Genomic DNA, 23,032 nt, shown 5'->3' with positions numbered 1-23,032 from the left:
AACAATAAAGCTTTCAGTCGGATTAACCTATCGAATTTAATGTTAGAAATAGGAACTGTTGGCCACAATATAATTTCCCCAGCCCTGTGTGTGGGTTAATATAATGCATTCATAAGCTAGTCACAACCTTGGAAACTGTTACAATGTAAGGGGAACCTGGCTTCATTCCACAGCAACAGGGGTTGTTCAGAATCAAGTAACGTCCATTAGAACGTAAGGAAAAAAATGGCTTAATCAAGGATATGGAAACACCCTTCAAATAACATTCCAAAGAGGCTATGGACGCATGGTACGCTGCATGCAGTGTTATCTCTTTACAAAGTAGTGAATGGTTCAAGGAAACTACATATTAATTCCCACTAGGAAAAACCTCTTGGTCACTAGTCACACATTTGTAATCGAAGGAAATAAACTAAGTTTCGTACAAAATATTTCCGCCCATCAGCTCTGCCTACTTGAAAGTGTTTCAGACAAGACGAGAAATGAAACGCAGAGATCCTCAAAGAATTGAAACCCCGCACTAACCGTATATCTGAAAGTGTTTCAGCGACAGTAAAGGTCAGTTTCTATAAATGCTCTATATTAATCATAGTGTAGGGTGCGTCCTTCTTTGCCATGACCTGTTGAATACGCGGCAAGGTAAAAGGAAAAACAATTCTGTTGCATTCAAATATTGCAATTGGCACTCTGATTTTAAAACTTGCAGTGTCCAACTCCATTGCAAAATCGATCAACATTGACTTTGACATGTCATTTTGTATTATATCAAATGCAGATGCCACAATATTATTTAATGAATAAATATGAGTAGACAATGTGGTCATGCCTTTATCAACAACAGCTAATGCTTTTTCTAATTTTTCCTCATCAATTTATAGCAGTGTTAAATGGTAGCGGCAGTTTCAGTCGATAACCTTTCAAGTATTTGCCCGGCGGTAATCGCCTCTCATACCACTCGATAATTTACCAATAAAAGAGGCAGGCGCCGGAGACTGGAAGGCAGGAAACAAAGTTTTATTCCGTCGGAGCAGAACACATCAGATCAGACAGCAAGGTATCGTCACGAGGTGCTCTAACTGCATCTCTGAGACCTGGTCTCTTATACACTGGTTTATTGCTTTATTATACATAGTACATTCTTGAGATTCCCTTGATGTGCGGGGAAATATCCCCTGAAGCCCCGGCTCAGATCCGATCCCACACATGGTTACAGTAGAGGTTCCCACCCTACCCGCAGTGGGAGATGGCTATCGCGCAGCAGGGAATTCCGCTAATTCCCGGGGGTGTGTGCAACCGGCCGGGTCTCAGGGGGTAGGGGCTTTGATCTACTGTAATCCCTTTGATGTGGGGTGTTTCCCTTACAGTAGGGGCAATAAACTGCATCCGCAGGGCTAGGTGATGGCCTGGGACCAGTTCAGACAATGGGGCGCAGAGGAAGGGGGTTATCAAAGGAGAGGCATGACCATGTATGGGTTGTCGGTCGGAAGTGGTTCCGTAGCAGGGTCGCGCAGAAGGAGAGGGTTTATGGCCTGTATGAGAGAGCGGGGGTGGCCAGCGCGCGGGGGATGCTTGCAGCGCCAGGGGAAAGCGCTGGCGGTCGAGAGTGAGCGGGGAGAGAGTGGGGTGCCTAAAATGGCGGCCGTGCGTTCGCTATGCGTGGCGCTGGGGAGAGGCAAGATGGCGCAGATAATGTTCAGTTTGCACGCTAAATTTCCACAGTCCTCCCTTTTAACATGTCTCGCCAGCTTGCCTAGTTTGGATCTATCCCCATAATACCCCGTACCTCCACCTCATTCAGAGCTTTCATCCGCTCAGTTTCAAAGTCCAAAGTCTTAGGGCAGATGCAGTTCATAAAAAGCGAACATAAAGGTGGCAGACACTGAATCCCCAAGCAACATCCACATAGTATCATGATTGGTATGAGGATAAATGAAAACAGCCTCCATCCCCAACCTTTAATAGCGTCCCAAAACCAACTCCCCAGTGACCATTCCTCTTGTTCTTGATGGACCTCTGTGGACAGTCTGTGGAGGTGTTCAATTGCTTTGTAGACTGAGGGTGAGTTATCCGGTACGTAGGTACAACAGCTGGACCCAATGATGCGGCATGCTCCTCCGCGGTCAGCCAGAACCACATCTAGAACAAGGCGGTTCTGGAGAGCCACCAGGCGGACGGCCTGAAGCTCAGCGGTGTTGTTGGCGAGGGCGCCAGCTGTAATGTTCATTGCTGTTTCGACTGCCTGGGTTAAGTGGCGGATGGCACGGCTGTTTGCCATCGGACCCCAGAGCGGAACAAGACCCTTTACTGCGTCCATGAACTGTGCTCTGGTGGAGTCGGTTTGTACAATGTCTTTGGCACGTTTCTGTCGGTGATGGTTTGCTGGAGCCACATACGTCGGAGGAAGGACAAAGGCGATGTAGCAGGTGCCTCCCCAACCTTTCGGGAGCCAGGTGTAGGCCTTAGTACCACAGACGAAGTACATATTCGGGGAGGCAACAAAGGAGGGTGGGTCAACTGAGTCCAATGTTCGGGTGATGAGGCAGGAGCTGTGGCCCACCAGCTGTGCCCCCAGGCCTTCGAGGCATACAGATCCAGTGATGTTGATGACGGACAGGGCCACTGTTAGGGTGGCGGCCGTCCGTTTTCGGAGGTAAGAGAAGGTGGGTCTGGCTGGATTGTTGAACACTTGCATTTCAACTCGTTCTTTGGCAGGGATGTCCATGTGAAAGGAAGTGTTCGATCTCAGAGGGCAGAAGAGGGCGGAAGTTCTACCAGTTTTGTTCAGCCAGAACCCATGGTAGAAGTGTGACATGGTTCTGCCGGAAGTGGCATTGTCCTTGTAGCTCTCCTGCAGGAGGATCAGCCAGGCGAGGCAGGAACCATGGACAGAAAAAGGTGAAGGGATGAAAGGGATTGAGTGCCCAGTGGCATGTGGTAGCAATCCACAGATCCAGCAGTTAGTGGCGTTGGTGGCAAGATTGTGTTGGTGGAGTAACTGCACAAAAGAGTTATTCCAGAACTCCTTACGCCTTTCTCGGAGTTGGGGTGAAAGTGAGATCAGATGGTGTTCTTTCGTGGTGGTAGGTTGAACGGTAGTCAGCAATGTCTTATGAGCGGGTGTGCTCTCCTCCATGATCCAGAAGGTAACCACGAGGAGAAGGCAAAAGAGAAGGGAAATGAAAAGTGCTATTGTCTTAAAGCTGTGCATTCGGTCAGTCTTTGGGTTTTTGAAGTGGATCTTCGGACGTCCGGTTGCTTCCATCATCTTCATGTCGGGCGCTTCCATCACCTTCAAGAGACTCGGTAGCGGGCAGAACCACAGACTTTGTTTTAGTTTCTCTCCTGGTGGCCTTTGAAGTGACTAGGCTACCGTTCTGAGATTTCCACTTAGCCTGTGGTCTGCTTAGCCGAAGTTCTCTCCTTTCGTCGCAAGTTATACCCTTCTTTGGATGGCACAGTGGGATCGGGATATTCAATCAACTCAAGTGTCTCTGTATCCGGGCAGCGGCTCAGGGATGGTCGGTCTTTGTCCAGTAGTTCCTCTTGGGCGGTGATGTTGTCCGTGGTTGTCAGGGTCGGTGATACCTTCTTGCAGTGGTGTGCATGCAGCCAATTGCGTTTCCCCTCCACTCGAAGAGCTGTTCGGGTGGTGATCAGGACTTGCAGGGGGCCCGTCCACCGGGGCTCCAGACTCTTGGTGCGCTGGAAGTTACGCACTAAGACGAAGTCACCGGGTTGGATGTCGTGTCCCGGGCCCCTGGAAACATCGGGAATGGCGTGCAGCACCTGCTGATGGATAACAGACAACGTCTTAGTTAGGTTATACAAATAGTCAGACATGAGGACGTCCGGGACGTCGTGGATGGATGATGGTTTTGGTGCAGTCCAAAGGTTCATGGGCCGCCCAAAGACGACCTCGTAGGGGGTTAAGTGGTGTTTGGTGGGGGTGGAACGCATTGATAGCAATGCTAGTGGGAGAGCGTCTGGCCATCTTAGTCCTGTGGTGGCGACTATTTTTGCTATCTTAAGCTTCAATGTGGCATTGTGTCGCTCAACCAGGCCTGCAGATTGGGGATGGAAGACCGCATGGAACTTCTGTTTTACACCCAACCCTTTTAAGATGAGTTGGATAACTTCGGCTACGAAGTGGGGGCCATTGTCGCTCCACAAAATTCGACAAAGGCCGTATCGGGGGAAGAATTCCTTCAGTAGTACTTTTGCAGTAGTCATAGCGGTGTTGTCATGGGTCGGGTAGGCTTCCACCCACTTGCTGAAGGCACACACAACGACAAGCACGTACTTTAAACCTTGGCACCTTTCTAGCTGGACATAGTCCATTTGTAGGACTTCAAAGGGGTGATTGGGGACCCCAAACCCTCCCCGGGGTACAGCAGTTCCTTTCCCAGGGTTGTGTTGGAGGCATACTAGGCATTGTTGGACCAGACGTTTGGCTGAGTCTGGTATTCTGTCGTTGTGCCAGACTTTGGAGATGAGTTCGATCATGGGGGCAGACCCTATGTGTGCGGGGGAGTGTGCCATGGTCAGCATGGGGATCAAGTATGAGTCGGGTAGCAACCATTTGTTCGAGTCTTTAGTTCGCCAACAACCGTCATCGTCCTTCAATCCTACCCGGGCCCATTCAGTTAATTTGTGTGGTGTGCTGGCTAGTTGGATATCCCTAATCGTTTCCCTAGCATCCTTCCATTTCTCAGTTTGTGACCTGGTCACGTACATGCGGGTCGTGGACCTATTCTCGGCTGTGGTTCGGGCAGTAATGTCAGCTAGTGCATTTCCCTGACCTATAATGTCTGTCACCTTCTTGTGTGCCTGGCATTTGATCACAGCTAACCGTGTGGGGAGGAGGACTGCTTCGGTCAGGGCAGAGACTAGATCTCCATGCAGGATGGGTGTGCCATGAGAAGTCAAGAATCCCCTCTCTTTCCATAAGAGCCCGAAGTGGTGAACTACCCCAAAGGCATACTGACTGTCTGTGTAAATGTTTGCGGTTGTCCCTGCTGCCAGGATGCAGGCTCGTGTGAGGGCAATTAGTTCAGCCGCCTGTGCGGATCGCTGTGTGATGCGGGCTGTCTCAACAACTGTTCGAGCTGTGGTGACTGCATAGGCAGCTGAGGTGGTGCCATCAGGGAGCTTGATGCATGAGCCATCCACCCACAGTTCTCCGTCAGGGTCCGGGAAGGCAGTATCCCGGAGGTCAACCCTACTCTTGGTTTGTTCGTCGGTGAGGGTCACGCAGTCATGTATAGGGGATGCATTGGGGTCAGCGTCAGGGAGAGGTAGTAGAGTAGCTGGATTCAGAGTGGTGCATCGTTTCAATGTGATATGGGGTGCAAGCAGAGTCAGTTCATACCCAGTCAGTCGTGCGCTAGTCAGGTGTTGAGTCTTGGTTTGGTTCAGGAGGGTATCAACAGCATGGGGTACCAATACTGTGAGGGGGTTCGAGAGCACGATCCCCTCACTTTGTCGGATAGAGACAGCAGCGGCGGCTACTGCTCGAAGGCAGGCGGGCAAGGCTCTGGCTACGGGGTCGAGAGTGGCAGAGAAGTAGGCACAAGGGCGTTGCTTAGGGCCTATGGACTGGGTTAGGACAGACAACGCACATCCCTCCCTTTCGTGGGTGTAGAGGGAGAAAGGTTTAGTGTAGTCTGGGGTTCCTAGGACTGGGGCCGAGCAGAGGGCGTCTCGTAATTCTTTGAAGGAGGATTGGCATTCGGGTGTCCAGGGGAGGGGGAAGGGGACATCCTTAGCCAGCAGGGAAAGCAGAGGCTTTATGGTGAGACTGAAGTTTGGCAACCACTGTCGACAAAAGGAGGTGAGGCCCACTAGGGATCGTACTTGCTTCTGAGTTTTGGGAACAGGGGTTTCTAGGATGGTTTGAATTCGGTCAGGGGTAAGTTTCCTCCCGTCTTTGGATAGTAGGTGGCCTAGATAAGTTACCTGGGGCTGGCAGAATTGCAATTTCTTTCTGGAGACCTTGTGACCGTTCTCCGCAAGGAAGCGGAGGAGGTGAATGGTGGCTGTGACGGCAAGAGGAGTGGTGTCGGCCGCCAAAAGAATGTCATCGACGTACTGTATCAACACCACTCCATCGGGTAGTTGGACTGCATCCAGTTGCCTCTTGAGGGCTTGGCTGTAAATACTGGGACTCTCAGTGTAGCCTTGGGGTGCCCTGCAGAATCTGTACGAACGGGCTTTTAAAGTGAAGCCGAATAGGTAGCGGCTGTCTGGGTGGATGGGGATGGAAAAGAATGCGTTCTTGAGGTCAATAACAGTAAAGATGGTGGCAGTGGATGGAATCAGGGTGAGGATGGTGGTGATGTCTGAGACTACGGGGTACTGGGGTATGACTACTTTGTTAACCTCTCGCAAGTCAACAATGAAACGGTAGGCTTTCTCATCCCCCTCGCCTTGCTTCTTTACAATGGGTAGGATAGGGCTGTTGCAAACATTACTGACTACTTCTTCTACCACTCCTGCCTCGACCAGGGACTCGATGATTTCCACCAATGCCTTCTCGCCTTCGGGTGATATCCGATACTGTGGAAGCTTTGGGAGCACTGCGTCCGGTCGGACGGTTATGTGTACCGGGTCGATCACCATGCGCCCTACATCTGAGTCGGTTTTAGCCCATAGATGTGAAGGTAATGTGTCGAGTAGGGACATATCAGCATCGGTTATAGAGAGCATACGCCGTGTGTGACAGGGTCTGGACAGATCTGGGTTATCGTGTAGGATGACTCGAACTCCGTCTGGGGAGCATCTGATGGTGGCTCGAAAATGTTTTAGCAAATCAAGTCCCATAATAGCATCGGGGGTGTTGGAGGAGAGCAGAAAGGTCGTGTCAGTGGTGTTATCTTCTAAGTCAAAGGAGATTGGTGCTGATAAGGGGTTAGTGGAGGGCGTTCCGTCAAAGCCTATTGAGGTTACGTGTGAGCCAGACAAGGGTGCCCTAGGAATCAGTCGTTTAGATAACGCACTATGTGTCGCCCCAGTATCTACCAGGAATGGAGATTTTGTGCCCAAGACCTTAGCGGTGACGTAAGGACCTTGCTGGTCAACACGGAGTTCGACTGGATCCCTCCCTTGCCCCTGGCGGTCCTATGCGAAGTCATGAGTGCTCTCATAGTCGGACTGCTGACACTGGTTTTGGCGGGGGCGATCAAAGGTGTTTGGTCTGCCTGGCCTGTCGTTGATGGTGTTGTTCGTGTGCCCTCGTCCCTGTCCTCTATTTCTGGGGTCATATGCTGTGTCTCTGGGGTCCCTATTCTTGTTCATTTCCAGAAGGACCGGGCACTGGGATTTCCAGTGTCCGAACCCTCTACAGAACGCACATTGATTTCCATCTAAGTCTCTCCGTCCGTTGTAGGGTGTAGGTGTATGGTCTCTAGGGGGTAGCTTTCTAGGGGCGGTTGGTTGGTAATTCTCTTTTGGGGGTTCCCTTCCTATGGTCACCCCTTGCAACTGTGCTATCATCACCCTCTCCTTCAATTCCTTTTTCTTCTTCTCTGACGCCCTATCGTTCTCGTTCTTCTGGTTTTCGTAGTATTGGGCCATCTGGAGAATCGCTGCGGGTTTGGAGGCTGCCCAACTGCTCTCGCTGGTCTGTAGCTTCTGGGAAACTTCTTGAGACAAACACTTTACATAATTCTGGACAAAGAGGTGGTGTCCGGTTGCGGTGGTCATGTCTTGGCCACTGTAATCGGAAAACACAGTCTCGAATCGGGAGAAGTATTCAGACACATCCTCCTGGGGTTTCTGGCGGCAAGCCGTCACTATCGACCAGTCTACCTTTCTTTCTGGGATTAGAGTCTTCAGCTTTTGTACAATCTTGTCTGGGAGCTCTAAGATGGCTTTCGGGGGTTTCTGTCCTGGTTCTCGCTGTTTATCTATGGTATCGAGTTGTACCCAGGTATATCCGAACGGCTCAGCGTGGTCAACTTTCCGGATTTGTTTCCACACATCAGCCGGCAGACATAGCCCAAAGAACAAGTCGATATCTGCTAACGTCATTATCGTTGAGCCTAAGGCTGTACCCAATTCCGTGTAGAAGGCAGTCGGGTTCTTTCTTAAGTCGGGTAGAGTCTTTCTAAAAGTCAAAATATCTTGCCGGTCCCACGGCTGGTAGACCCAGTTATATACAACCCTTCCCTTCGCATCTTGGTGGTTGATGTCGTCGTGTGTTCCCTGACCCCGTGGGGGGACCCAGTAGGGGGCAGCTTCTTTAATGGGCATCATGGCATCGGCCCTTCCTCCCTGGGGCTTAGTTGCTATGGGGGTTTCTGTTTTGGTGGTCTGTCCATGTTCTTTAAGGTGTCGGTAGACCTCGAGTGTACGAGTGAAGAGGTTCGTTACATCGCCCTCTCCTTCTTCCCCAATGTCTACCTTCCTATATAGGGCCGCTAAGCCTTCGGGACCTTTATCGTGGTATCTGTCCTCATATGCATTCAGGGCGTGATAACAGAGCCGTACGACGAAGTGTCGTCTGCGGCTGTCGGCATACGAGCTATACACGTCTGTTATATACTCCTCACTTTCTTTTCGTTCCACCAGCGTCCCTACTATCCTATCGATTCCTGCTCGTTCATCCTTAGTTAATCGATTCATTCTGGTGGACTCTTTCTTTCCCATCTCATGGTCATCTGGCGTTGTAGTCGACATTGGGTTCAGTACAAGAGGCTCAGCCGGCGCGGAGGCCGTGAGGGCCGAGGCCCCTGTACTGCTTTCGCTCGTGTTCGGGGGTTGTGGGTGTTGCACTACTGATTGGGAGGGTGCATACGGAGGGGGCATGTAAATGATCGGGGGACCTAACAGTAATTCGTCATTCGTTCGCTGCTTGGAGGACAACTCAGGGTAGAGCAAAGAAGGGGTCCTAACAGCGTACTGGCCTGAGGTTTCGGGCTCCTGTCTTAGTTTAGTTTCCCTTCTCTCCTTTATGTCTTCTTCTAACTTTCTAGCGGCAAGGTGAGCTGCCTTTCGTAATTCCTTTTCTGCTTTTACTTCTTCCCTCTTTTTCCGTTGCGTCGCTTCTTTGCGCCACATGCCAATACTGTCAAGCATAGTAGGCGTCGTCTTATTGCTACGCAGAGCTACTTCTAGCGCTTCTATCTTGCGGTCGTCGAAGGATCCCATCAGTGGCCACTGACTTTCGGGGTCCTTCTTGGTATATTTATGCCACAGCTTGCTATAAGCTACGGCGACTAGTCCATATTTAGTGAACATGTCCTTATTAGGGGTGCCTTCCAGTGGAGCCGGGTGGTTCACCTCTAATAAGCGGTCCGGGCAGAACCAACTACCAATCAGTGGGGAGAAGATAGGCATGACGGGTTTCAACGGGGACAAAAGTCAGCACTACCTATCTTTTCACTGCTTGCAAAGACTAGACAGAATATCTCTATTCTTCGTTATTTGTAAGCAGAGAATACCTCCAAAGAACCAATATCGAACAACTAGTGTTCGGACAATCAATCAATCAATCAATGGGGAGATAAAGATAGGCACGACGGGTTTCAACGGGGACAAAAGTCTGCGTTACCTACCCTTCACTATTTGCAAAGACTAGACAGAATATTCCTATTCTACGTTATTTGCAAACAGAGAATATCTCAAAAAGCACTATTCTTCAAAACAATCAATGTTCGGACAATCAATCAATGGGGAGATAAAGATAGGCACGACGGGTTTCAACGGGGACAAAAGTCTGCGTTACCTACCCTTCACTATCTGCAAAGGGAGAGAGAGAGAGTATTTCTACTCCTCCCCGTTTGTAGACAGCGAATATCTCAAAGAGAACAATCAATGAGCAATACTAGTATTCAAACAATCAATCAATTATTTCGCACTTTTGTCGTATTTCACGACCTTACCCGGACCGCGTGGACAGTTTCTCGTCTTCCGCCTCCAGCGCCCGATCGTCCTCTACTCTCCGTATTTGCCGCGGCACTCCTGATGGTTCCCAGTCAGGACCGTAGATCACTCGAGAGAGGTCTGCTCGGAACCAGTGAAGTTCGGATGATCGGCTGCCAGACGAGGGTCTATTGGGCAGGAGCTCTCCCGATCGTTGCAGTCGTTCACTCTGTCGTCGGGACCTCTCCCACTGGATCCACGTGTCGCTGATGGGCCCCACGTTTGGGACGCCAATTGTTAAATGGTAGCGGCAGTTTCAGTCGATAACCTTTCAAGTATTTGCCCGGCGGTAATCGCCTCTCATACCACTCGATAATTTACCAATAAAAGAGGCAGGCGCCGGAGACTGGAAGGCAGGAAACAAAGTTTTATTCCGTCGGAGCAGAACACATCAGATCAGACAGCAAGGTATCGTCACGAGGTGCTCTAACTGCATCTCTGAGACCTGGTCTCTTATACACTGGTTTATTGCTTTATTATACATAGTACATTCTTGAGATTCCCTTGATGTGCGGGGAAATATCCCCTGAAGCCCCGGCTCAGATCCGATCCCACACATGGTTACAGTAGAGGTTCCCACCCTACCCGCAGTGGGAGATGGCTATCGCGCAGCAGGGAATTCCGCTAATTCCCGGGGGTGTGTGCAACCGGCCGGGTCTCAGGGGGTAGGGGCTTTGATCTACTGTAATCCCTTTGATGTGGGGTGTTTCCCTTACAGTAGGGGCAATAAACTGCATCCGCAGGGCTAGGTGATGGCCTGGGACCAGTTCAGACAATGGGGCGCAGAGGAAGGGGGTTATCAAAGGAGAGGCATGACCATGTATGGGTTGTCGGTCGGAAGTGGTTCCGTAGCAGGGTCGCGCAGAAGGAGAGGGTTTATGGCCTGTATGAGAGAGCGGGGGTGGCCAGCGCGCGGGGGATGCTTGCAGCACCAGGGAAAAGCGCTGGCGGTCGAGAGTGAGCGGGGAGAGAGTGGGGTGCCTAAAATGGCGGCCGTGCGTTCGCTATGCGTGGCGCTGGGGAGAGGCAAGATGGCGCAGATAATGTTCAGTTTGCACGCTAAATTTCCACAGCAGCCTTTCACCAGCTTTTCGTTGTGAAAGCTTCCAAAGTTTATTGTAAGTTGCATATATGAAATATTTAGAATAGGGAAATCTGAGACCTAGTAAAGAATCTTGCAAATTCATCTTGTCTGAAAGAAGGGATAAATGTTGCTTAACCGCGAACAAAGTTGAGTGTTCTAGCATTTGCTGGCATAACTTACCTACACTCTAGGTAGTTACTGCACCTGAGTGTTGTGACTGTACATAACTTGGGAATGGTCTATTAGCTTTATACCCTTCAGAGGAGTTTATAAAATGTGCTTTGCAGCCATTAGTGTCAAGAGGCCACACCAACCACCCATCTGAACTGGACTGTAAAGTGAAGAGTGGTGTGTACCATTTCACGAAGGTGCTCTTCCGTAATATCATTGTACTGTTGCCATTTATCAAATCGTTAAACAGAGGAAATGCTAGATGTTAACTATAGAACAGTTGTGGCGTAAGTTACAGCACACTGTATCGTTCCCAAAAAGCAGTTTTACAGGCTCGCCAAAAACAAGATTTCAATATTACCGTTTACAATCAGATGGACTCTTGTTTAAACGGTATAGATGTGGAGGATATATGGACCAGATATCCGAGCATGTTACAGTAATTTACCATGCCCTGAAGAACTCCCAGTGTGTAGGGGATGAAACGCATTGGCTGTGTCCATGTCCATTATGTGCTTTTCAAGATGGAAATAAAGAATGAACGTTTAATATATCCATACATTTGTCCGTGGTACCTTAATCAACTAATTAGATTTTTTGTGCAATGTGAAGTATATCTTTTTTGGATGATATGAACTGAATCCGCTGATTTTCTTCTATATACAAATTTGACTTACTTTATTCATTGGGACGCTTAAATTACCAATTTCTTTTCAGATTTTGTTGATTTGTTTTTACACTTTGTTATTGTGATACACACATTCTGTCTCTTGAATGTACAGTATACAGAGTGCTTCTCCTTTGTTATGTTGTATAAATGCTAGATGTATTTAAGTTCCTAAAATTAGCTAGTCCAAGACCTAAACCTGCGCGGTCAATTTTGAAATAAAACAATCTGAATAAATTGATAAAGCAACCTGATAATCATGCGACTGTTGCATGAGCTCCAATTAATCCATGCTTGCTTATTAAACATAATCATGGATTTAGTTCAAACATTGGCCTTAGACTGTCTTTTCATTACAGAAACCTAAGCGAAAGAAGATTCAGGTGCTGACCTGGTGGAAGAGGTCCTTATAGGGTAGCGGAAGCAGTTCTTAAAGGAATATGTGACGTTACATCGCGGTCTTCACACCGCAATACGTTTACAACGCAGGCATTACAACGCAAGTCGTTACAGCGACTTGCGCTGGATTTAGGAATAGTATGATTTACTATTCCAACTCCAGCCTACGTAACATTAGGGAAGGTGTTGGAATAGTAAATCATACTATTCCTTAGAGTATAGTAACATCCAGCCGAAGTCGTTGTAACGACTTACGTTGTAATGCCTACGTTGTAAACGTATCGTGGTGTGAAGACCGCGATGTAACTGAAGTCTACCTCCTTAAAGGGTATGTTATCTCAAGACCTCTCGGTTTGGTGGCGGCCTTACATAAATATTTAAGGAATCTATGAATTGTACTTTGTGATCAGGTAACTACTCTTCTTGAGGATATTTGTGAAGTGGCTCATTTTAGAATAAAACCTCATGCTAAGGCCACCTTTTCTGGCCTTTTGATCTATTTTGCCACTTGCTCGCCAGCAAATGTTCTTACTTCTTAGGCTCAGGTGTTGGAACTGTTTATTGCAACCTAATTTCACAATTCTGGGAGATTTTAATTTCTTTCTTGCGGATTCCTCTAATAAAGATTCTAATTTGCTGCTGGATCTTTTGGTCAACTCTAGTTTCGCTCAGCGAAATAGTTCATTCGGCCACCCACAGTGCTGGCCATACTCTGGATGGGATCTTTACCAATGCTGAAGGTAATTGTGTGAAGGATATACTCCCCCTCAGTTGGTAAGATCACCAGGTGATGCTTTTTAATACCATGATTCCACGCTTGGCAACTAGCACTGAACATGCACCGAGTAAGCTTCAAGAGTGCAGGAACTGGAATAAGATCAGGAATAAGGACATGCAATATGTGCTTAATATTACAGCATCAGACCTTGATCCCTCCTTCAATCATCCGGCAGAGGATTTTGCTTGTTGGCTGGAGGCTCATTTAAGGTTAGCGAGGATTCAGATCGGACCCAGCATTCGACTCCTACGGCCCCTTCTCTACTTGCTTTTACACCTATCTCAACGTCTCCAGTTAAAGAACTCTTGGTGAGTATTAAATTGGCTTCTCCGAGAGACCTATGCCTGCCTAAAATATTGCAGCTGGCGCCGGATTTAGTGGCAGATTATCTGGAGATCATTTTTCATCAAATCCTGAAATCTGGAAAAATTCCTGCCATTGTCATTCCTCTGTCAAAAAAGCCAAATGTAGATCTTGATTACCTGGATAATTTTCACCCTTTCTACTTGTTACCCAATCCCAGCAAACTATTTAGAGAAATACGCTAATCAAGAGTTAGTTACATTTATCACAGTCCATGACCTCCTGGACTTCTTTCAGAATGGATTTAGGAGTGGGCACAACATGGAGTCTGCGCTCATTGCAGCAGCAGACTGCATTAGAAGCCAGTTGGCCCATGGCTAGACTGCTATCTTGGTCAGGCTGGAATATCGATGGCCTTTGCTCCAGTCATACCCACATACACGCTCCAACATAATAATAATATTAATCTACATTTGTAAAGTGTGAACAATCACCCTTAAGGGTCTCTAGGCGCTGGGGGCCATCGGGAAGATTAAGCAAGCTATTGCCCAGAGTCACATGGTGCTGGGATAATCTGCTGCCGGCGCTGGGGATCGAACCATGATCCCCAGATTCCGGAGTCAGTCGCCCTGGCCGCGGCGCCACACCTCTTCCACATCTAGGTGTGGACGCCATAGCACTGGATCTTCTTCATTCCTTCCTTACGGGTATGCTTCAAATTGTTAGCTGTGGTCAGTTCAGGGCTAAGGCTTTCAGTTTACATTGTGGGGTGCCGCAGGGTTCCTCGCTCAGCCCTACTCTTTTTGGTCTTTGCTTCCCCTCTTTCAGCCTTGGTGAGGTCCTTTGGCTTCAAGGATTTATCCTATGTGGATGACATGCAAATCATAGTGTCTATTACTGACCGCTTGCCTTTTATGGATGATAAATTTAAACAATGCATGGCTGAATGATAGACATTTTTTTTAATTAAACGCAGATAAGACTGAGGTCATGGTGTTTCGAGCACAGCAGTTCATGTGGTTGGCGCTTTGGTGGCCTGAATCAAGTGGGGCCATACCCATTCCGGTGGAGTCAGTTAAAAACCTTTTGCTTCTTTTTGATAATTCCCTGAATTTCAACATGCAGGTCAACTGTGTTGCTAGTACCTGTGTTCATATCATCAGAATTTCAAGGAAAATCTTTCCTTTTGCTCTTACCGAACTCCATAAATCAGTGACTATTAGGCTGATTAGTTTGCGATGAGATTACTGCAGTGCATTGCACTTAAATATCAACTGCTCTTCTCTGAACAAATTCCAGCTGGTGTAAAAACGCAACATCGCGTCTTATTTTGGATGCCTTGAAATATCTCTTGGGCAGAAATAGCCTTTGAAACCTTCACTGGTCACCAGTCAAGAAACGTGTGATTCTTAAAGTGCTCAGCTCAGTACTTCTGGCCTTACACCAAAAGGGATCTTTGTTAATCAGATTGTCTTTTCAATGGTATATGGCAAGTAGGCCTCTGAGATCAGTATCGGGCAGAAAGGTGATTATTCTGAGGTTTCGAAAGGACAGATGGGGCGGTCGCTCTTTTTCCATTTGCCGCTGCAAGTTTATGTAATGCTCTTCTTACTTACATTGCAGAAATCAGGTCCTTCTCTTCTTTTAGAAAAAATCTCAATGCTTGGTTCTGTTCTTCTTTGGTCTGTTATTATGATTTTTCTGCAGTAGGTTTCTAGTCTTGTATCTTTCCCTAGCATTTTGTTTATGCGTAGCTCTCTTTTCTGTGCCTCTCCCCAACAATGGGTCTTTGTCTCAAAATATGGATCAGGGCTTGGACACCCTTGGGTTTAGTGCACTCAATAAATTCAATTTTATTTAATTTCAGAGTGGTAAACCCAGTCAAATTGTTGCTTTCTGGAACTATATTTTGACAGAAAAAGCCATTGGAAATGTCCAATGTAGTTTTATACTTTGTACTAACAATGTTGTTCATTAAAGCTGTGCTGTGGGAATTTTGTTCTGCAAAAGTGCGTCTATGACTGTTTACATTTCTATAGTCTAAGACCATACGATAGGAATGATCCCGATTGGCTACTGGAATTAATGGATTATTCATAGGAGAGATGCAAGGCTCAATAACACCTTGATATTCTAATTGTGACAGAAATTTCTTTACAGGGCGCTTAGCTGCATGTTTAATAGGATATTGTGGTTGAACTTGCGAGGCTGGACCTTATGGGTACAATATGATAAGGTGAATCTTAATCCCAGCCAACTTGATTGCGATATAACGCAGAGGCTTGTGCAAGAACCCATTCTGTGGCATACACTTCTTTAACTTCCTGGAGAACAAGAACTGAAAAGGATGGTAATATTACCTCCTCCCTTTGTAGGGCTTTTCTAACAAACTCAGGCATTCAAGAGAATGTCATATGCATTAGACAAGTTCTACCAGAATATTACTTTAATAGTGCACAGGTATATCGCCATCAATGTGAAGAACCAAATCATAAAGTATATCGGGAGGGCTCAGCCGGTGATTTGGAGTTTCAACTTGAATATAGTCATTAGTCGGTCTTACACCAGAAACTCTTGAAGAGTCTGGTGAACTATTGTGACCTCTGCTGTGCTGTCAAGCAGTGTTTTCGCCCACGTCTTTTTCAGGAGAAGCGTCCTGGGTATTTGTGGCATATTTAGCGGAACTTCCTAACACTTTTCTTCTTTTTTAAGTGTGTTTTTTGTTGTTGAGATTTCTCTTCCTTTTTTATGACGATGTCAGAGGAGCATTGTGAGTCCTTTTTTGTTTTCATATACTTCACCTAACTTTTTTTTTTTTTTGAAACCGTTTATTACAAATCTCAAGAATATACAGGTATGGGCCTACAACCTTCCGGCCGGCCGCTAGGATGACAGGAGCATATGACATACGTTCATAAAACACTTGGTGTGCAGAGGAGCATAATCAGGAGGTATCAATGCCGGGGGCCATATCAGTCAGACCCCACAATACAGTTTCATTTTATACAAACAACAAGAAAAAAACACACCCACAAGGCAACCCGCAATCGACAGTAGCAGCACGTGCTCCCCGAATGGGGGACCCCAAGTAGACACAGGAGTCTAAAGAGGGGAAGGGGAACAGAGCAAGGACTGGGGGAACCCTGTGCCCGGGACTTCACCTAACTTTGATCACTTCATCTCCCTCTCTCTGACTTTCTGTCTGAAGAGTCCTGAAAGGAATGAGAATACTTAAATTGGCATGCATCAATTACTGCAGTATCTACATGTGATGGTCGAGGGGTCGCATATAATACACTGGCTGGTGCAGGCTCTTCTCAGTCATACGCGGAGACCGCTACAAAGACTCCGAGCCGCCTGGACGGAAGACAGGGGCCGCCCCTGGGCGGACAAAGAATGGGAACGGGTATTAGCTAGTGACACACATGTTCCACGTAACTCCAGATTCAAGCTAATACAGACGTATATCTTACACAGGGCATACCTCTCACCAGATAAAATCAATAAATATTTTAATATAAATACGTCCGAATGCCCGCGATGCCGCCTACTAGGAGCTGATCTGTTACACATGCTATAGTCCTGTCCCAAGCTTCACACTTACTGGCGACTGGTTTTGGCAACGATCAATGCGTGCACAAACACGGTAGTGCAGGATAACTGTGGTTTTTGTTTCTTTTGTAGAACCCCAGGATGCAGACCTCCCAGAGCGAGCTACCGATTTAGAGACCTGGGGCTCATAACAGCGAACCGTCTTATAACTAGGTGCTGGAAACACAAGGACCCACCAGAAATCTCACACTGGAAGAAGTCCTTAGAGGTGTGGGCACAGGCGGAGAGCACCACCCTACACAGAGAGGAGACGGCAGGGTTGAGAAAGCATCCCATTGCACAGATTTGGGATGATATGCTTAAGCAGCTAGTAAGCCCCGATACCTCACAACAGCTGCTGCCCGCACAACAGATGGTGTCTGATATACGATCCGGCGCCAGATAGTACAACAGGAGTCACGGTTGCGGGTCATCCCGCCCAGATTGACAGGAGCGAATCGCCACCTTGCATTCCTTAGACTTGTTCAGTGTTAGCGGCCGGCTACACACTCGCCGCAGCAACATTAGAGGCTCCGCATGTTCATTAACGGCATACCAATAACGACATGGCCGCTAAAAGATGGTGAACGCAGCGGACACTGCAGGCGTACCCCTTACCACCCTGACATCTCTTATTTGTTTTGGTTTTATTGTTAAGTATTGGGGAAAAACAAATTGTTCAGATGACCTGCATTTTGTTACAATCAAGAATATTGATGGTAATGGACTAACTAAACATTCCCAACCTTAGATTCGATTGGAGATAATAGAATGTGCGGGCAGTTAATGCCCAGGATAATTGGCAGATGGACAAGCATCCACGGACAACGGTTAAAGGTGACACTAAGTTTATGCGAAAGATATGTACGCTGACGCCTTATTTTTACAGAGTCAGAGACAAAGTAATGTTATATGGAAAGTGTTGCTTGTTGATGCTAGATAATAACCATGCTGTAACAGGAAATTATGCAGGAAAATGTACTAATAAAAGATATTCAAAAAAAAAAAAAGAGAATACTTATATTGGCATACTGATACCTATTAGGCTGTTTAATTGTATCACAGGTATGTAAATTATACAATTTTTCCTGGGATTCCTGGTATGGAAATCCACTCTGTGTTTCAGTTTATCTTTTTTAGTGTTTTAATCCCAGTGTTTTTTAGAAGACTCAGGTGTCTGCTTGGTGGTAACTTTATCAGATTTTGTTTTAAGTTGTGATTTATCAGGCCTGGTTACTGAACTATCACGACCTATAGAATCTTAGGTCTCAGAAATAATTTTAGGTACCTCGCGTTCCTGATTTCTAGTTGGGACCATTGCGAGCTGTTGGCGTATCGCCCATGATTATACCTCCTTTTTAATGGCACTTAAAATCATTGAGAATACTCTGGCAAAGTTGCCAATTAATTTCATCCCAGATTCAGGCAGGAGCTGCCACATATTCATTTTGAATTTGCCTTAGCACGTGAGGCAAAACGGCAATTGATGGGGTGCCGTGTGTTATGGTATATATGGCAGCAAAGAGAGTACCCTGTGTCACAAGTTGGGGTAACCATACCAAGTGGAAGACACACAGTGAGAATTCTAAATGTATCATGGGGTCCCGTATGGGGAAACACTGCTTCAAGCTGATTTGGTTTTCTGTGCTGTCCAAAATGGAATTCCTCCCGTTTGGTGGGTACTTTACCCATAATTGCATTAATAGTAACTGGACTAATGGCAGACACAGCTAGCTGTTGCTGCCCAGCTTGAACAGCCTTGCTGGAATAGTTGTTATTGTACGTATAACAAACTGCATCAGACGTCGATACAGATACAGGAGAGGATGTAGCCTTATGGCTAGAGCGGATGACCTCGAAGCTCTGGAACCGGGTTCGTGTCTCGGCAACGACGCTCATTATCCTGTGATTCTGGGCAAATCACTTAATCTCCCCCTGCCTAACAAAATGAATGTGTCCTTGTGTAACGAAACTGGTGCTCACGTAAAGTGCTCTTATACCTGATACCTTTGGGTCTAGTTCGCGCTATAATAAAACTCTAAAATAAATAAATAATAATAGTTTTAAAGTCTAAGTGAGTGTAAAGACCAAACAATTCCCTATTATTTAATGCACCTGCATTTGGAAATCGTGTGTAGCCAGCTAAGACTGGCCAGGTTGCCCCGTCATTACTGGGAGGACCCAGTCTTGCATGTTGTAGTTTGTTTGGGAGGGTGCCTTGGAACCATTTTTTATGTTTTTGGTAAGTTAATGGTTTTTCTAAATATTCATAAGGTGTATGTGCAGCTGGAACTGCTGTGTTAGTGTATGTGTAAAATGTGTATGTGTGTGTAAGCATCAACTGCATGAAAGTTTACCCAGTAAATGGTAAACTTAGAATTTGTATGCATCATGTGCCTCAATCATGAAGGCAACATCTCCCCTGCCTTTGGCGAGCCCATGTGCAGTTAACTCTGCATTTTCTACAGTTAACAGGAATAATTACTGGTTGCGCCATGTAAATTGACTGGTATTTAAAGAAAGGTAACACTAGAGTGGGGGGATCCTGTTAAAGGTTCATGCATGAACAACTTATAGACATAAATATGTGCTTCCTATTAAGCTCAGGAGGATAAATCCTTTTCATGATGGGCTTCTCCATGTAGAGGTGAAAAAGAAGAGTAACCTTAGACAGACACAAGAAAACTACTCAGGAGACTCATTAAATAAGTACCTGACCTAAAATGTTAGTGGTGATGATTATACACATCTCTGCTTGAAAGTTTGCTGACAGCTACTACCTCAAACAATGCCTCCACCTCATTCTGACCTTGATGTCCAGCACATACTTGAAGCTCAAATCAGCCAAGACAGAATTCCTCTTGTTTGCCAATAACAACAAGCGAAAAATAGTACAAACCTAGTCAAGTCACCCGGATTCACCCTGGCCACCAACCTCGCCCTCAAGGACCAGATTGCCAAAAAACTCAAAGATTTCCTGAAACCAGATTTGTCTTCTAATGAAAGTGAAACAGTTTCTTGCAGAAAGAGACTTCAGAACTGCTATTTAAACCCTGCGCTCTACAGTCTGGATGGTTGTAACGCCCTGCTCCATGGCCTTCCAGACTCCGCATTTGTACTCCTGAAGGGCATCCCACATGGTGCACCATGTCTCATCCAGGGACTGAAGAAATATGATGACATCACCGCTATCCTAATGGAACACCGTTGGCTCCCCTTGCCGGCCCGTACCATCTTCAAAACCAGCTGCATCATTTACAAGGCCATCACTACCAACACATCCTTACCTTGTAGACAAGCTGACCATCCTTCACTTGTGACTCTCAGGACCCCATCAGACTGTAGGCTAGTGTAAAGAAAAAACAAGACTGTAGACCTTCGTCTGTGCCCCAGGATCTGGAACAACATCCTCGTATCCATCAGGATCAACCCAATGTAGCTCCATTTTATTAGAGAGATTAAGAAGCACCTCGTTAAAGAAAACTACATCACAGAGCAGTAACAATCCGCGTATTACCTTTCACTAGTTAATTCAATGCTTTCATTGGACCCTGTGCTTGCATATGCATGCATATGCTCAGATGTGGGTCATGTACTCCTTATGCCACAGGACTCAAGCATATGTCTCACTGACAAAACCAGACAGAGCTGGTCTGGAAGTTCAGGCTGGACATTTCCTATTGGAGCAGGATCAAGACTGATTTGCATATGACCAATCTCTGTCTATAGTGGCTTAGTGGATGAAAAACGATGGTATGGGATGCGGCTCGAGCAATTGCCAGTGGCTGAGATTAATTCAAGCGTTCCACCCATCACTTTGTTTGTGTTGCTGCCCTCATACATGACATCTCTTGTGTCATTTTATTAAAATTCACTAACGTGACCTCCGTTGCTGAGCCGCATTCTGTCGGCTCTTCCCCACACCTGCTCTCCCATGTGGAGGGTTTGCTCATTCGTCAATAACCTAGCCACAAGCCGCGGAACCTAGGTAGCCATAGGCTTAAACCACAGTTTGCACTCTTTCCTAACTGTGTTGCCCCCACCCAGGCGCGCAACACCCATTGGACTCACAGGGCTTCAGCCCCCCTCCCCCCCCCCCCGTCGTGTGTGGCAGCCCGGGATGAGACAGCTTCCCGGCGCACACACAGCCGCAGCCGAGCACTTCACAGGTCTTTGAAAGACCATTTGCATGTTAATGAGGCCTCGCTGGTGTTTCACCCCTTCTAAGAGCCCCTGCAGCTCCACTCTGCCTATGGCTTAAAAGATTCAGCCCCCCCCCCCCCCGATTTTTTTTTTTAGCCCCCCCCCCGAAATATGGCTCTAGTTGCGCCTCTGCCCCCACCCCCTCCCTCCGAAACGTTCGCTGAGCTTGTGGTATGCCGTCTAATCTTGCCCATTTCTCACGCCTTAGAGACGTCCCGAAGTGCTCGTCATCAGCCTTTCAATACCCCCCTCTCAGACCTAAGGAAGCACAAACCCAGCTGATGAAAGGTCATTCTTTTAGGAAGGCCCGACCTTAAGACCTGTCTTTTCTCCCATTAGTCCATATTCCATGATGCAAGGATTGAGTGCCGTTAGTTTTAGTTTTTCACCCCAGGTTTTCCAGCGCCTAGACGGCTTGGGGTAATAGCTCGCGCTTTATAAATAAATAAATAAATAACCTTCTGAACACACGTGGGCACCTCTTTTAACTCCTTCCTCCGATTGCAAAGCCCGTTCTCTGTGTTAGTGCCTTGAACTCCATGCATGCCGCTTTGAGGCACACCCATATATGGCGAGTCTCTCCCTGCAGCTCGTGCAGCAGGGTTCTATTGGGGCCTGCTGAATATTAGGCAAGCCATTCATTCATCTTTCAAGTCCATCCATTGGCGCGCCCCATCATCGCAGCGCGCGGCTGCTGCGTCAGAAATGGTTTGAACATTTCTCCGGATGTTGGGGAAGATTTACAAACCCCTTGCACCACTTTTGCGTCACTTTTCTCATGTTAAAAATGACGCAAAAGTGGTGCAAGGGCCTTGTAACTAAGCCCCGTTGTGTTCTGCTTTGCAAGCACAGCGTCAATTTTTTGTCTTTATATAAAGTAAAGCTAGTTTTTTTTAATGTCCGTTTTGTTTTCCTTCCATTCTTGCTCGCTATCTCGCTCGCGTTTTGCCTCCTACCCTCTTTCTTTGTCGCTCTGGCTCCTTTCTATATCAGTTTCGTTCTCTGTTCCATCACTCTGCCCCTCTCACCCTCTCTCCATCGCTACTAACTCTGTTTTTGCCTCCGTCTCACTCGCTACTTTTCTCCCTCCTCTGTTCTGCTGCCTGTCTCCCTCTCCTCTTCCTCTCTTGCTCCGGCACCCCCTACATGGCTCCTCAGATGCATGTCTTTATTCTCGCGGCTCTAACATGCCAAGGGTTTTAGGGAAGCGTTTCATGGCTCTCCCGAGGGGTGACCTGCCGTCTCTTCCATCTCTCCCCACAGATGGAGCCTCAATTAAATTCGGAAATACATTTTTTAATAGGACCTTCACCTCGGCTCCCTCTCGGGCTATTAAGCCGCTCTGCTAGAGTTAAGTAAAGAAGCGGCGGGCGGTGATAAGGCCGAGAGCAGGCTGCTGTCATCACATGTTTATGGCGCGGACAATGTTTTCTTTATTAAAGATTCAGCAGCCATTTCCTGGGCTCCATTACAGCCCGGACTCCGGTGGATGGGGCCCCTTTAAAGACTGGGAGAGAAGCCCTGGCTGTGGAGTAGCCCTTGGCTACCGAAGGGCTGCCTCTGGGCTACCACAGGGGAAAGATACTTGGGAGCCACGGGGGTGGCCTCTGGGCCGGTCTGGAAGCAGAGCATTCCTGGGATTCCAGAGGTAAATCTGATTTACCTCCGTAGCATCCCTCGAGGCAGGACTCTGCGATGTACATCTTACTCTGGCCACATTGAGTCAAGGAAGCCAGGCCGGCCCTTGAGGAGACTGGGCGACCCAGGAGTTAGGGAAGGAGTGGGTTCACGCTGTCAAGTGGTTTCCAAGTCCAGCTTTTTCCTCTGCTCAGGCAGAGGAGAGGGTTGAAGTTTAACACCCCTTCAGCCTTTGAGCTATTGTATTGTAATTGCATTTATATAGCGCTTACTACCC

This window comes from Triturus cristatus, chromosome 5_1 (assembly GCF_964204655.1).
Source record: "Triturus cristatus chromosome 5_1, aTriCri1.1, whole genome shotgun sequence".
In the NCBI taxonomy this organism is placed as follows: Eukaryota; Metazoa; Chordata; class Amphibia; order Caudata; family Salamandridae; genus Triturus; species Triturus cristatus.
Note: the sequence above shows the minus strand (reverse complement) of the source record.